This window comes from Myodes glareolus, chromosome 12, assembly GCF_982192425.1.
Source record: "Myodes glareolus chromosome 12, mMyoGla1.1, whole genome shotgun sequence".
Taxonomy (NCBI): domain Eukaryota; kingdom Metazoa; phylum Chordata; class Mammalia; order Rodentia; family Cricetidae; genus Myodes; species Myodes glareolus.
Window position 1 is genome coordinate 18479802 of NC_142037.1, and position 17021 is coordinate 18496822.

At 43.8% G+C, this 17021-nt stretch overlaps 1 protein-coding gene across 10 annotated transcripts in view; it reads right to left on the reverse strand.

Moving 5' to 3' along the window:
* LOC146892254 (uncharacterized) overlaps window positions 1-17021 on the reverse strand; it is a 68111-nt gene continuing 51090 nt past the window's right edge. For 3 of the 10 annotated variants that reach the window (XR_015739420.1, XR_015739408.1, XR_015004819.2), the window contains 4 exons: window positions 10096-10204; window positions 8974-9123; window positions 5684-5793; window positions 1-597 (listed from right to left, as the gene is read on the reverse strand). The gene's annotated coding sequence lies outside the window, so the exon portion shown is untranslated. The remainder of the gene's footprint in view (window positions 598-5683; window positions 5794-8973; window positions 9124-10095; window positions 10205-17021) is intronic. The other 7 variants (XR_015739430.1, XR_015739414.1, XR_015739432.1 and 4 more) reach the window with 4 other exon arrangements.

Here is a 17021-nt window from a genome sequence, read left to right on the forward strand (position 1 = left end):
TTCGGAAATGCTTTGTTTTATTGTGTTTGAGACCGGTGGTAATTTTAAAAGTGTCTCTTCTTGAAATTCTTTTCTGCTTCCTTGATGCTAATACACTCTCCTGAAAATGATTTTTACATGTTGAGTTGTTATGGAAACCTTGTTGAGGTTGGTAATTTACCTATAGATTCTTTTGATTTTCGTATGTATATAATCATCAGATAATTCACAGATCATAGCATCTCCTCTTTTCCATTATTTATAGGTTTGTATTCATTCCCTGGGCTTACAAGATCAGATTGGCCCCCTAGTTCAGCCTCAGTCACTGGGAGTTCTGGTCCTTGTGAGCCACAGCTGCCTCGCACATCTGTGATAAGCAAGGCAGCTCGCTAATCATGATGTGACTCTCGGTCATCCAGGCCAGCTCAGCTCTAGTACATAAACGCCATCTCCACCAGCGCAGCTCGGGCTTGTTCATGAGACAGTCGTGGTCACTACGTTTAGGATGCTGGGAGGTCACAGGACCAGCTGGCTCCAGAGCAGGAGGCACGCCACTTCTGGTGGGAAGAGGTTAAGGTCACCTGCAGACGAGGTTGAACTTCACCACAGAGAACTATCCTAAAAATGAGAAACAATAACAAATAATATTGAATAAAGTGAGTCAGACTTAAAAGGAGGCACACTATACAATCTCTCTAAATAAAGTGAAAAACAGGCTAAATTAAAATATAGGACTCATTGATGTATATTTAATAGAGAATTTTAAGTAGGGAATAATTGTCATAATTGGCAGGGTACAGCTGTTTTGGAAGAGTGGTTACTCTAACTATAGTGAAAAGATATGATTTTAGGCCTATGAGCCCAGAACACAGAGGTTTCTGGGTAATTGGCTGTGTTATGTATGATTTCTTAGCCTGGGTGATACTGATGAGATGATTATATATTTTTAAGATTAATTTTTATATCTGTGGCTGCATAAAGCTTAATAAATCCTTAATACCCCCTAAACAAATACACATCGATTTCTCTTAGCAACCATGTGAGTGCAAGCACCTATGGGAGGCCAAAAGAGGGTGTAAGATCCCCTGGAACTATAGTGACAGATGGTTGTGAGACACCGGAGTGAAGCTGAGAGTCAGACACAGGTTCTCCGCAAAAGCAGTATGCTCGTAACCACTGAACCATCTCTCTAGACCCCAAGTGGTCATTTTAAATTAAGTGGTACCCTCATATCTTATGCATCTTTCTCTGTGTTCTTATGATAAAAATTAAATAGTATATGAAACTGGCTTAAAATTATACTATATTATAAATAAAGAACTTAGAAACCACTCCTGTGTATACATTATAATTTAATATACCATAAGTATTACAGCATAATTTAATAGCAGAAGAATCCATTGGTTAGAAATAACTCTGGGAAACTGTTTCACTAGAGGGAAAAAATAAATTGGATATCTGTCTACCAGAGTATGCAAAGAAAGTTCCGGAACAGCGGTTCTCTACCTGCCTAATACTGAGACCCTTTAATACAGTTCCCCACGTTGAGGTGAACCCCCCACCATTAAATCATTCCATTGCTACTTCGTATCTGTAACTTTTCTACTGTCATGAATTGTTGTGTAAACATCTGATATGCAGGGTATTTGAAATGCAACCCCAAAGGGATCACGCCCACAGGTTGAGAACCATCGCTCTAGAAAGGGAGACTCAAGACAAAAGTCATAAGGTAATGGTAGATATTGTGGCTTAATATCTTTCCTGACATGTGGAATATGGATGTATTTCTACAGAAAGTCCTTGCATGCAAGAGTATTTGGGCAGCACAAATTAGGTATTAATGAGCCTTTTTTAAAAAAAAAAAAAGGAACTCAAAATTGGGTGGGTAGGGAAGGTGTAGATGCAGGGAGAGCTGGGATGGGTAAGATCAACATGCAGGTGAAGTCCTCAAAGAAATAATAAAACTCCTTTAAGTAAGTGGGGAATGGAGTTGAGGCCATTTATCCCAATGAGGAGGGTACTCTAAGCTGAAGACTGTGTGTAACTGGATCCCATATATCCCAAAGAAGAAAACGGTAAGAGAAGAAAGTCTAAAATGAAAACTGAATCACCCTTCTTCCACTATAGCACATTGTCTGGAAAATGGTGGGTTTTGTTTGTGTGCACCTGCAGTATTACCTTCTGTCACATTGTTCTACACATTGTTCTCTTTGATTTATAATATACTTTGGACATTTCCCTTTCCACAAACCTATCTCTCCTTGAAGCAGATACTGCATTTTTATTTACTCCTATTATGTTTTGCGACCAATAAATAGTTGTTTGCTTTTCAAGATGTCTTCTAGCAAACAATGTGCTTTTTAAGTTGTTTCCTGCTGGGGCTGGAGAGAAGGTTCAGTGGTTAAGAGCACTTGCTGCTCTTTCAGAGGAACAGAGTTCAGTCCCCAGCTCCCCGCCATGATGCTCACATCTGCCTCCAACTCCAGCTGATGCACTCTTCTGGCCTCTGCAGGCACCTGTAGGTACACACACACACACACACACACACACACACACACACACACATATATATATATATAAAAGTAAAATAAATCTTTACATAGTTTGCTAGTAAGCAATATCTCTGCCAATGTCTTGTACATTAACTGGTGGGAAACATTAGCATTGTGAATACAAATCCTAAGTAGTAAAATTTCTAAGTCAAAAGTGTCAGGACAAGCATTGCATTTGTTTCAATATCTGATAGAGATTGTCCAATCACCAAGAAGCTCTCAAAGGATATATTTCCCCATGCTTTGGTAAGCATTGGAGGTTATAAAGCTTTCTTATTTATTTTTTTACAGGCAATATAAAATTGAAAGATTTTATCTTGCTGATGTCTTTAAATAAGAGTGAGACTGCTACATTTCCGCCATCTTGCGGGCCATTTGTATTCCCCCTGAACTGTGTGCTCCCATAGCTTGCCTGCTTTCTCTGAGCTGTTTTACATCCTCATTCGTTTGCATGGGTTATTTTGCAAATCAAGGCAATTAGCCGTTCTATCATATGTTCTGCAGCTACATTTTCACAGTCTGTCTTGTCTTTTGCCAAACAGAAGTTTTAAATTTTTACACAGTCAGATTTATCAATCTGTTCCTTTGTGGCTGCCGGGGACCCGCTATTTTCTCTTTTGTTCGCGCTTGAGAATTTAAGCGATGTTCTTCAAGGAGTGGCGGGGTGGGGAGGGGGGGAATAACTGAGGGGACTGCAGCTTACATGCAGAACAAAGAATTTTAATTATTATTTTATTTTTTGAGGTTATAACACAGTTGCATCATTTCTCCCTTCCCTTTTTAGCTATTACATATTCTCATGTATGTATATATACATATGCAATCTGTGTAATACTACTTGTATGTGTATTTTCTGGGACGGTCATTTAGTATTGGGTAACCGATAGGAGTGCGCTTCCCTGGGGAAAACTGTGTCTCCTGACCTCTGCATCCCCTAGTTGCCTGCCCTATGTACAGTTGTTCTGTACATAGGGTCGAGGTTTCACGGGCTTTCCTGTTCACTTCGGCACATCCGTTGGTGTTGTTCTTGTTCATCTCATGCTTGGGCAGTCATGTTGGTGAGACTTTCTCTTTACTACGTTCTAAATATTCATCCTTATACACACAGGATACTCCTCATCAAGGAAATCTCTCTTTGTAACAATGGATATCAAAGCATAAAACTACAACTCACCAAAACGCAGAGTGTGGAGTCCAGTCCCAAAGAATATAACTACAACACGACTGCACCTAAAGCCCAGGGAACACAGCGGAAGTGGGGGCAGAGACTGCAAGCGCCAGAGGCCATATCTCCCACGACATCAGAACAAAACATTTAAAGGAAGAGATGGCAGGGGCGATGATAACAACAACCCCGGGTGGCCCGGGAATGCCGTCTCCAGCCTATTAGCACTGAGCAGGGACTGCCCTGTCTCTCTTTTTCAAGGGGGCCTCCAGAGCCTCCAGTTGTACCCATAAGCAGTGCTCTAAGACTTGAGGCAACAGGTCCTTCTGGGACCAGAGACTTAGGGAAGGTGAGTGGATAACGTGATCATCTGGTCTTCTGAGGCAGTTCAGCACGGAATGTATTTGATTGTTACATGGTAAAAATTGAGCATACTTGTAATATAAACCTTATAGTCTGTTTTTCTCCACCAAGGTTCCAAGGGAGATTTAGATTGGAAGAAATTTTCTTTCTAATTTTTAGTCTAGTTAAGGTACTATCAGTTCGGGAAAACAAAACAAAACAAAACAAAAACACCTCCTGGTAAAACTGATTTTTTTTTCTACTTTTTATTTCTTTCTGCCCTAATCACTTTGATTTATTTTCTTCTGTTAATTATGGGCTTAGCTTGCTCTTTCCTAGTTCCTTGAGGTATAAGTTGCTTATGTGACATTTTTTCTTTCTTATCACAAAAGCATTTGTAGGTACAAAATTCTTCTCATAAACATTTTGCTATATCATTTAAATCTAGGTATCTTTTTTCACTTCTGTTGATCTCAAGGTTTTTTTTATTTCCACTTAATTTCTTCTTTAATCCATTGGTTGTTTGGGAGTGTGTCATTTAATTTCCATGTGTTTATGAGTTTCCTAATGTTGGATAATCTAGAAGAAATGAGTTCCTAGAATCATACAGCCTACTCTTGATGAATTATGAAGAAATGGAAAACCTGATCAGACAATAATGGGTAATATGAATGAACTGGAGTTAACACTTTCCCAAGAAATCAAAGTCCAGAAGCTACTGACTGCACAAGAGAATTCTAGCAAGCATTTAAATAATGTCTGAGCTGGGTGGGAGTGGTGACACATGCCTGCTGTGGTGGTTTGAGTAAGTAATGTCCCCATGGACTCATGTGTTTGAATGCTTGGCCTATAGGGAGTGGCTCTAGTAGGAGGTGTGGCCTTGTTGGAGGAGGTGTGTCACTGTGGGGAAGGGCTTTGAGATCTCATGTGCTCAAGCTGCATCCAGTGTGGTACACAGTTCACTTCCTGTTGCCTGCAGATCAGTATGTAGAACTCTCCGCTCCTTCTCCAGCACCATGTCTGCCATGTCCCACTGTAACGATAATGGACTAAACTTCTGAACTTTAAGCCACCCCCCAATTAAATGTTTTTCTTATAGAGGTATTGTGGTCATGGTGTCTCTTCACAGCAATAAAATCCTAAGACACCTGCCTGTAATTATAGCACTTGGGAAGTAGAGGCAATAGAACCAAAAATTTAAGGTCATTCTTAACTACATGAGATCCTGTTTTAAAAAACAAAACAAAAAATAAACAAAAATAAACACTTTTTTTTAGTTAGGAAGGATAATTAATGCTAACCCCTGGTGTTAGGAAATGCAATGGTTGGAGGGTTTTTCTTCTATAAGCAAAAACAAAATTGGTGGAATCATATCAAACTAAAAAGTTGTTGCTATATAGCAAAGAAAATATCAACAAAATGGAAAAGCAACTTTTGAGGTTTCTGTGACTATAACAAATACCTTGTTAATCAACCCATACAGAGAAAAGGCTCGGCTCACAGTTTTGAAGGATTTGTTTATGGTCTGTTGTTCTCATTGATTTGAACAAAGCAAAATAAATCATCTCACAGCTGGAAAACTAAGAACAGAGAAAAGGGTAGAGGCTCCTCGTGAACATGTTTCCAGTGACCCAAAGACCCTTACTTGGCCCCATGTCCTAAAGGTTTCACGCTCTCCCGAAAGGAGCATTCTGGAGAATAAAGCAATATATGGCTACTGGGGAATCTTCCATCCAAACTTCAGTAGCAAATCACCTAAAAGGAGACAGTATTTTACAAACCACACATCCAATAAGGGTTTCTTGTCCAAAGGAAGCCATTCAGCTTAAAAGATTGCTAATTCAGTCAAAAGGAGGGAGATCTTGGTAAATATTTCCCCAAAGAAGACACACAGTGAGGTAAGAAATAGCTCTTCAGAGAATCACATTTAAGGACTCGTTTCACATTGAAAATGTGTTAACTCTTAAGGAATCATTTGAAGGACTCACCCAAAGGGCACTATACATCTCAACTCACTCCTACATTTAGGTCAGTTCTCACCTTTTCTCTGCTTTAAAATCATCATAATATTATGTGCACAGCAAGTTCAAGGCCAGCCTAGACTACAGGAAATGATGATAATAAAGAAAAAAGTACACTGTTTTAATGTCTCACCACTCATCAATGCATATAAGGTAGAGCATCACAGGCAAAGGACGAGTCTGCTATTGTTACCACTAGGCAAGAAAGCTGCCCCCGCTGTCAACCCTAAGTCTACTAGATGAAGTGAGACACAGCCAACTCCATCAGAACCTTAGAAAGTCTGGGTTAAAAGCATGAAATTACTGTTGCAGGGTCTTGCACAGTGCTCAACCTTGCCTCTAGAACTTTCGGTTGTACCCTAGCTCGTGAATGGCTGTAGCAAACAGAATAAATAAAGTTAAGGTGATGTAGCAAAAAAAGAACATAATTAAGATAATGAGGAGAAAAGCTTGCAGTGTGTGAAAGCCGTTCCCCCTGAGAATCTGCCCATAGCTCTCTGTAAGTTTTGTCCCCTTTACTGGCAGATAGAACAGTTCTTGTTGACACATAACTCTTAAAAAAATGTATCTAGCTTTAGTGTTTTGCACTGATGAAATATTTACTTTCCATCCATTTCAAGGACCTACATGGGTTCCTCAAAACATCCATATATTCTTGTCAGTCCCAACTGCTTTCTAATCCTAGAATGGAATTTCTTTGATAGACATCAACATGCCCTATTTTAATGTGCCTGCAGTCTACTGCACACTTACCTGAATATACACTAAGGTCATTTATTGGTCATAGTCCATGAAACAGACAAAACCCAAATCAAGTGTCCTGGTTAGTTTTTATTGTCACAACTTAGAGTCTTCTGAGAAGAGGGAACCTCAGTTGAAGGATTGCCTCCTTCAGATTGGCCTGTTGACGTGTCTGTGCGGGGCGGTGGTGCTCGCTAATCAATATGGGTGAACCCAGCTCACTCTTGGCAACGCCTAAGCTGTATAAGAAAGCTAGCAGTGCATAACCAATCAGTGAGCCACTAAGCAGCATTCCCCCTTGGTTTCTACATCAGTTCTTATGTGGGTTCCTGCCATGAATTCTCTGAAGGGTAAGACTGTGATCTGGGTGTGTGCAACAAATAAGTCCTACCCTCCCCTATGCTGCTTTTGGTCTGAGTGTTTTATCATAACACCACCAAGGGGCTTTCACTGTGGTTCAACTATCCCATCATTGCGAAAAAAACAGCATGCAACCTAGACCATTAAACTGACCACTGTGCTTCTCCTATCAGTGTCTTTCCATTTGCTAGAGAAGCTGCTGCCCGTCCACTTTGGGATGCTATCCATAAACCGGCAGCTTTTTATTAAGCAGACCATGTGTGGGTGACAGTAGGATCCACTCGCTTCTCAAGTAACCCCAACTCAGTACTAGAAGAAAAAAGCTATTTGCTTGGGGATACAATTTACCTCTTTGCAATCATCCAATAACATGTACGTCCCTGAAAAAATATTTTTATTTCATTTTTGTATTCTTCTGAGCACTGTTTTCTTTATGGGAGTGTTTCTCCAAAATAACTCAAGACTGAGCATTTCAGTTTGCGAGAGAGTCTATGTCCTTCGGTGACAGAGACTGCATCCATTAAGGACCAAAGGAAATCAGGACAAATGACTAACTGAGGTGCTTATTAAAATCCCAAAGCAGACACTGGTAAAGTCAGCCTCTCTAAAGCTCCAAGTACCTATTACAGCGCCCTGGCTTCTCTCAGCATTTCTCATCCCCTCCCAATACCTACACCTCTCCAGGCGCTGAGCTTCTCTTTCCCTCCCCTAGTTCCTAATTCCTATATAACTCAGTTGTTTTGACCATGCAGACTCTTTGGTTCTCTTTGTCCTCTTGGTTCTTCTCCTCATTCCTTTTTCTTCTCTTCCTCTCTCCCTCTCACCCCTCCCCCTTTATGGCCCAGTTAGTCTGCTGGCCGTGTTCCATCCACTACTTTTTCTCTCTGCTCTGGGCTCCTCCAGATCCCACAGTCTGATCTCTCCCTCATATCTACACTAAAAACTTTCTCCTCAACCACACCTAGTAGCAGTGATGTCCTCATTTGGATGACTCTCAAGTATTGTGCCTTACCATACCATCCCAGAATGTTCTGATACAAACCCACCAGTCACCTTTGGGTGGCACCCATAAGTTTTTGGGATAATCTCTAGTCTACTTAACTAAGACTTACAGACACTTCCCAAATCATGAGTATAACTCAAATAGCCCAAAAGAATCAAGAGAGATTTTTTTCTGAGTCCAACACATCCTGATTTTCTTTGTGTACCCATTCAAATAGACTTATTTGAAGGAAGTTTTAAAGATAGGTGCTGATGATATTTCCAATGCAAAATAAGCATCCTTTAAAAGCCAGAAAGAGCAGCCAAGAACTTATTTGTTTGTTTAGAATGAGAATATTAATTGCTTCATTTGCCTGTATAATGTTATAGGTGACTCTTATCCACATTATACTGAGAATTCCACTATTTGGGCCTGTCTCTGGAATTGTCCTGGGTTTATCGACCACCGTCTGTTGGTAATCTGTGTTGCTCCTACATTTAGATGGGTTCTTAATTGTTTGCTGCTTTGAGATATTATCACGATGTTATCATTATAATATTCTGTACACAGTAGTTCAAGGCCACCCTAGACTACGTGAAATTCTGTCTTTAGAAAAAAAAGGTGCAACCAGGCAGTGGTGGCGCACACCTTTAATCCCAGCACTCGGGAGGCAGAGGCAGGCGGATCTCTGTGAGTCTGAGGCCAGCCTGGTCTACAGAGCTAGTTCCAGGACAGGCTCCAAAGTTACAGAGAAACCCTGTCTCAAAAAAACAAAAACCAAACAAACAAAAAAGAGCACTGTGTTAGTTTCTTAACATTGTGCGAAAATACCTAAGAAAATGAACTTCGAGGAGGAAGGATTTGTTTTGGTTCGTGATTTCAGCGATTTCAGTGCATGGTGGCTTAGCCCCATCGCCATGGGGTATGTGGTGACATAGAGCTTCGGAGCAGAACTGAAATGATCACTCAGTTCACTGTGGCCTGGGGAGGAGGAAGCGAGCATGAGTCAGGGGACAAAAAATACCCTTTAAAGTCACACCCCAGTGACCTGACCCCTCAAACTAGGTCCCACATCCTCATAACCCATTCGGCTACAGCGGCCCCATAATAGTCACCTGTCAGTAGTGTCAGCTGAAGATCAAGCCTCCAACTCCTCTGGAGTCAGGGAGGGCACCTCACAGCCAAGCATTAATGCATATAATTACACCAAAAACGTAAATAAATCCCATCTCCTCTGACCATATTATGACAGCAGCTGGTAAAATCAAGCAGCACTATACAGTAAACGTAAATTAGAAGTCTTTCCACGTGAAGACAAATTGCAACTAGCTCCTTTCCAAGATCAAGGTAGAAAAATAGTGTTGAACCAATCAGAACAGCTCTGTCACTTCCCCGCCACACTCTGCGCTGCTGACAATATTGGACCACGGCTGTTATAGGCGGCAGCGCTTTATTCAAACCTCATGTCTCCATTTCCCTATGTAGGCTCTCCCTTTACTCACAGATCATGGCGGCTGGGCTCTTTACAAAGAATCATTGACATCAGGGCTCTGCTTCTAACACGTCATTGATTTCTTCCTGTGCACTGGATATCCTATCTCCTATACTGTTTCAAATTAAGTAGTGTGGGCTTGAGCAGAACCCTTTAGCATACCCAGCCAACACTGGCCTGATTCCAGGACTCAGGAAAAAAGTGGTCCTCGTGCATAACAATACCCACCCCGATAAAACATTCAGGTAGAGGAGACACATAAAGTCCTTCCAGACCTTCCAGATCTCATCCAGATTTCCACCGCTGTCCTGTGAGCCACTGCAGGCCCCCACCCCACCCCCAGTCTCATTTGTGGCCCTGTGAGGACTTCACCAGCAGGCTTTGAAACGATGGTGCATTGGGCACCTTGCCAGGGTCCCCCAGAAGTCTTTCCTCCACGCTGCCATTATGTGCACCATTACCCTGGAATCAGAAGACTCTGGCTATCGGAGCCTGGGAGGCCATTACCACACATGATTCAGGTTCAGGTGTCTCATCGTCACTGTTCTTCATGCTTCTAACATTCTCTAGCTAGGAGCAAAGGGAGCAGAGTTGATGAAGCAACTTTAATACTGGGGAAGCACCATGCTTTCCCACCGGTCAACCCAGCTTCTTACTGCAGGGCACTAATCTTTCGTTTCAGTGCCAGCTTTACCCATCTACTTACCAACCATCAGCTACGTGTCTGCTTCACTAGGACTCTTCCCTTGATTTTCCTGTTGTCGCTCGTCTCTGAATCACCCTCATTTTCTTCCCATCTCTTACAAGACCATCTGGGTAGGCTAGCTCAGATAATACATCTGATAAAACTTACCTGGCAAGCGTTCAATTTTACAGAATCAAGAAAAGTGCTTCTTTAACCTCAGTATTTACCGTGATGTGGGTAAGGCGCATAGTCAGTGGAAAATATCCTGACTGCCACCGGCTCCTTTACCTACAGAGGTCACTTATCATTTGTCTTAGCTCGGTTTGAATTGCTATGCCAAAAACACCTGAAGATAGGTATTTTATGAGGAAATTGAGGCATCTGCTGACAGATAAGTGCCAATAAAATGGAACCTAATGGCAAGAGCCCTTTTGATTGTGTGACCACAAGGCAGGAAATAGAAGGGACAACACCACAAGCTAACAGGCACATGAGTAGAAAAATGGCGGGAAACAGAGTGAGTTAAGATAGCTAAAACTTTAAACAACCCACTTTAAACAGCACATTTTGAGGGAACTAACACTCTTCCAAAAGACCAGTAACACATCTATGAAAAGAGAGCCCCATGATCTAATTGCTTTCATTAAGCTCCACTTCCCAAAGGCTCCACCACCTCAGTCCCATCGCTAAGAACACTGAGCTCCTATTACAAAACCCTTTCTGGGCTAAAGCAAAACCACACCTCTGGCCTTAGTGTTTTCTAGGATGGTGATTTCCTTGTTCATTTTGTTTTGTTTTGACAAGGTCTGATGTAGTCCTACACATCCCAGGGCCTCACTGTGTAGTAGAAAACTAACCTGAATTTCTAATCCTTCCAACTCCACTTCCTGAGATTACAGGCACGTATACCATTTAAGGAGTTCTGGACATTGAACCCAGGGTTTTGTGTACAACATGCAGGCACACAACAACTGATCTACATCCTTTCTAGGACAAACTAGGATGGACAACCTTCTTGGTGGCCAAAAGAAATGCTAGACAGGCTACGTATTGTTTCAGCATAATTTTCTTCTTCAATAATGGTGCTAAGGCTAGAAACCATAGATAAATTAGCTAAAATCTAAATGCCACCTACCACTGGAATCCATCTTACAACTTCCTTTTGCTTTCAAACTTAGGGGGAATCACAATTTGTGCCCCGAGTTGGGTCCAGCCACCTTTTCTCATTAAGCCAGTTCAAAGAGCCAAGTTAACAGTAGAACCAGCCTCTGCCTCTTGTGCCTTCTCTGGGGGCTCCTTTCCTCCTGTTTTATCCATAATAGTTTGTTTTATCTCATTCTATTTTATTTGTTATATTTTATTATCATCCTAAAGAAGCCTATTTGTTTTCTAATGAGACAGATCTAGTGGGCTTGTGTTGGGAGCCACCTGGAGGCACAGGTGGTCCTGCAGTTTGGAGGTAGCCACGTGGGGCTGAGCAACCCTGCCTGCACCCTTGCCTGCACATGCTCAGACCAGCAGAATGGCATTAACCAATCAGGACAGCGTTCAAGCTGCTCCACCGTTTAAAAGCAGCTGCCTTGGGGCCCAACGCTCTCTCTCTAAGCTTTCTCTCGTCCCTGCTCTATCTTCCCTTCCCCCAATTTTCCTCAAGGAAATGCTCCAAATAAAGATGTGACCAGAGAAGGAATTCTCGTTTTTGGTGGCGTTCATTCCTGCGGGACAGGATGGCCCCCCGCAACTGGTGCTCGAAACTCCGGGACGCTGAGGGACCCTGACAACTACACCGGGGGACCCTGAGAAGGAAGCGCCCAGCAACGCGCTGAAAGCCCGAGAAAAAAAGCTGAAATCAGACACCAGCACAGAGAGCCTTGAATTTCAGAACTCTGAACACGTGGAGCGGTGAGTGACGTCAGTGAATCCCCCAAAAAGGGGAGGGAAAAGAATTTCAAAGGATAGGCCTAAAAAGAAAAGAAAATACAAAAAAAAATCAAAGTTAAGGTATCTGAAAGAAGGTACAGAAAGCAACGGGGAAGAAAAATCCCTTAAGTTCAGTGCAGGAGGAATGTAAACAGCAGCAAAAAAGGCGAGGTAACTAAGGCGGGACTATGAGAACGATGGGGTACGGGAGACCGCGGCTTCCGCTCCCTTTCCGTCCACCTCCGTACTCGCTGATAAGAGACTCGGAGGCAACAGTCTCGTAGGGAGGCGAGTTGATCGTGTTCTAAGACTGCCTTTCCTGTTCTTAAAGAGCCACAGAGCTTTTGGAGGTGATTTTCGCCTAATTTTGTTAAGAGAGCTCAGTCTCTGGCTCTCACGTACAGAAAACTTTAACTTTGTTTGAGGAAGTAGCCGGCTGGGTGGTGGCGCACGCCTTTAATCCCAGCACTCGGGAGGCAGAGGCGGAAGCTGCGTGGCAGCGCCGCTAAAGACCTAAAGACGGAGAGGGGCCAAACTCTGAACTGTGTTTCCATAGCAACATGGGCAGGCGGAGATGAGTTCCCAGAGAACGGGGCTCCGCGCACGGGCAGACCGGGCAGGAGAAGCCCCCCCACGGGTGGGCGGATGCCCCCCTTGCCGGAGCTTGGCGGTGCGAATTCAATGCCTGAGCTGAGGCTGAGTTACAGTTCGCAGTTACGGGATAAACGGCGAGCCCGCGCACGGCCCGGGGCGGAGCCATGCCTTTGGGCCATGCGGAGCGCGCCATAATGGGCTTCAGAGGCGGAGCTGTGGCAGCCTCCGCCTTCCGCTGCTGCCGCCGCCCTCAGCCAAGGTCGCCAAAAATTTAGTCAGATAAAAACATTTATCCCCCAAACATCGCCCCGTTGTCAGCAGGAAGCAGCTAGATCGATGGTCTACGCCCATTCTCCCTCAAAGAACTGGTCCTAATTATCATAATAAAGGCGCGTCAACCTGGTTACCATTACCTATTGCCCCTGGCGACGGGTGAAATAAACAATGTTACCTAGAGGTTTTTCCATCTGAATAGGGAGCTGGAGAGATGGCTCAGAGGTTAAGAGCACTGACTGCTCTTCCAAAGGTCCTGAGTTCAATTCCCAGTGACAACTGCTTTGGTTTTTAAACAATAGAGGGGGACTACTATCAGTGACAGCTTTCCCCAGAGAAAGGATTTCTCTTGCATTCTTTACACTTAATTTTTAATTCAAAATTTTGCTGGTACAGGCAAACAAGATTTGCTTTTTGAAACAGAGACCTGCAGATCTCTAAGTTCAAAACCAGCCTACTTCCAGTACTGATTGTGCTGAATTTTTACACTGAGAGTTTTTAATACTCTTAAATGTTAATTTGGGAGGAGAGTTTTGTTTATGTTTTTCTAGGAATGCTGACATACATCTGGATGCCAGCGAGACCGACCAGAGAGATAAAGAAGATGACCCAGTGGATGCTGAGTGTCCTGCTGTGGAAGATTCGTGCGGAGACAGCAGAGATGGCCTTCTGGGCGGTGTCAAGAGCAGCTGTTTCACACCATCGACTTGAGCAACACCCTGTGCAACCTCTTATCTCTTACTCTACTTTGCCTTTTCCTTCCTTAGGAATGGGTGGGAGCAGAGATATCCTTGGCATGCTGCGTCTAGGTGGGGACCAGATTGAAGAATAGTTTTGCCTTATTGCTCTTAAAGACAATAATTAGGGGGAGATGTTGGGAGCCACCTGGAGGCACAGGTGGTCCTGCAGTTTGGAGGTAGCCACGTGGGGCTGAGCAACCCTGCCTGCACCCTTGCCTGCACATGCTCAGACCAGCAGAATGGCATTAACCAATCAGGACAGCGTTCAAGCTGCTCCACCGTTTAAAAGCAGCTGCCTTGGGGCCCAACGCTCTCTCTCTAAGCTTTCTCTCGTCCCTGCTCTATCTTCCCTTCCCCCAATTTTCCTCAAGGAAATGCTCCAAATAAAGATGTGACCAGAGAAGGAATTCTCGTTTTTGGTGGCGTTCATTCCTGCGGGACAGGACCCTGCCTGCACCCTTGCCTGCACATGCTCAGACCAGCAGAATGGCATTAACCAATCAGGACAGCGTTCAAGCTGCTCCACCGTTTAAAAGCAGCTGCCTTGGGGCCCAACGCTCTCTCTCTCTAAGCTTTCTCTCGTCCCTGCTCTATCTTCCCTTCCCCCAATTTTCCTCAAGGAAATGCTCCAAATAAAGATGTGACCAGAGAAGGAATTCTCGTTTTTGGTGGCGTTCATTCCTGCGGGACAGGATGGCCCCCCGCAGGCTTGGAGGGGTGAAGAGGGAAACTGAAAGGAACAGAGGAAGGGAAAACATAACCAGGATGTATTATATGAGAGGAAGAAAATGTCTATTTTCAATAAAAGGGGGGAGTGGAAAGCAGAAAATGGATGTTTATTCATTGTGGCCACATCGGGGAGAAAGACAAGGAGATCCAGTGAGTGCCACATTGCCTGCCCACTCGCCAACTCCGGGGTCGTGAATGAGGTAAGAATTTAATAGAGGCCAAGGATATGCACATCTAAGCAATCCCTGTCAAGATGTGGTTCTTCAGATTATTGACTGGTCATCATCTTCAGCCTCATCCCATATGATGCTCTGCCAAGTTAGCAGTCAACAAGTTCCCACTCTGGCTGGTGCCTCCCAGCACGAGATTCCCAGGGTCCATTGTTTCAATAGTCTGATAATCGGATTCTGTTAGAACGTCTTCATTTCTGCCAGGCCTGTTCTAAACTCCATGGTGACTTCACCCTCAGATAACAGATCACAGTCCCATAGTATGAGTAGCCAGACTGCCACCAAGAACTTCAAAAGCTACCCAATGATGAAGCTGGGGAATCATCCATGTATTGGCCTTCACTTCTGACACCAATAAATATAGAGAGCCCCAAACCACTCTCACTTCTAAAGAACAACTAATTAGAAGCCATGATGCTCACAGTTACAGTTTATAACAGACAAAAGGTATGGATTAAAATCAGCCATGGAAAAGGTTACACAGAGCAGAGGCCGGGAGAGCAACCAAACATGGAACTTCTTGTCTTCAATCCATGGGCAAAGATAATATTATTTTTCTTACACAGAGGCATTAAAATTTACATAGAATGTTGCCAACCAGGGAAGCTCTCTCGATCTTTGGTGTCTAGAATCATTATTAGCATCCTGCCACATAAGCATAGTTACTATCTGTTATGATTTGGGTATGTCAGGATTGTGCCCCCAAAATTCATGTGTTGATGCTTTGGTCTGAAATTAATGTCTCTACTGAGTTATAATTAGATCATGAGGGGACAAACATCATCAAATATGGATTGATGCATTGATGGCTTCATAACTCAATGGGATGTGCTATCAGGAAATGGGGCCGAGGTGGAAGGAGTAAGTTACTAGAAGCATACTCCTAAGGGAACATTCTTTCCCTGAACCCTGCGCCCAATCTCATTCATCTCTGTCTCCCTCCCTTCCCCCACTCTCTCCTCCCTCACAACCCTTCCTCCCTCTGCAGCTCTGGTCCATCACATCCTTCTGCCACTGATGCTTCTCCACCACAGGCACATACACGGCAGTCGGCCATTGAACTGAGTCACAGCAAACTTTCCTCCTTCATGTTTATTTCTGGGGATATTTTGTCAAAACACTGATTAATACACTATCCATGTGACTGACCTTAGCTTTCAGCCCATGGGCAGACCGTACCGACACTATGTGTGTCCAAGTCCCAAGGAGGGTGCAGAGAAGAAACTGCCGACATGGCCACTCTGTGCATGGTTAAGGTCTTTACTGTGGATATGAGAGAAAGAACAGTCGGGGGATCTGGAAGAGTCCAGAACAGAGAGAAAAAGAAGCGGACTGAACATTGCAATGAACTACTGAACTATAGTGATGCCATCTTATGAATGTATTCCTAACAATATTCTAAGTGCTAAAATTATCTTAGGTAAAATTAGACCAGCCCTAAATTTCTACACAGTTCCACCACCACCTTGAACATCCATAGTACAAAACACACTAACAACCACCACCGCCACCACCACCTCTGACGCCTCTACCTCCACAGTGACCACTGCTACCACCACCACCACTCACACCTCTACCAGCACCAGCACCACTATGACCACCATGATGAATATTTGCACTAGGAAAAACACTAACAAACACTACCACAACCACCACTTGCTACCTAAAGGTGAGCTGAGGGTTGACTGCCTGGCCATTTAACTGTTATTGCTCAGCTTCTATGAACAACACTTGCTTTCTGCATACATCACCACTGTGGCTTTGCCCTTAAAAATGCAAGCCAACAGGAGATCAGGGCTGTTCCTGCTAAGCTGCTTGGGACAGTCCCATTGGCAGTTAATAAAGACTCCATTAGACTTTTTCATGCCTCTCGGGAGTTTTTCCTCTTCAGATACCCCATAAGAAACATGGCCAGCAGACTAGACACGGCCAGGGCTGCCCGAAGGGAGGGGAGACTGACTCCAGGCAGAGAACAGAGAGCATGGTGAGGCTAACAGGAGGCAGGAACAGTGAGAACAGCGGATTATCAGAAGGTGGAGTAGCTGAGGGAGGGCAATCTGTGAGCCGGAAGTTTAGGACCGAAGAGGGAAGGGCTAGGGTGCTCCTGTGGACTTTGCAATGTGTGACAGGTGCTTGTGATACTGAGGGGCCTGGAGGCCAGCATCCACTCTGATATGCTGATAGGCACCACAGGGAGCCATTTGTCCCTTCTCCCA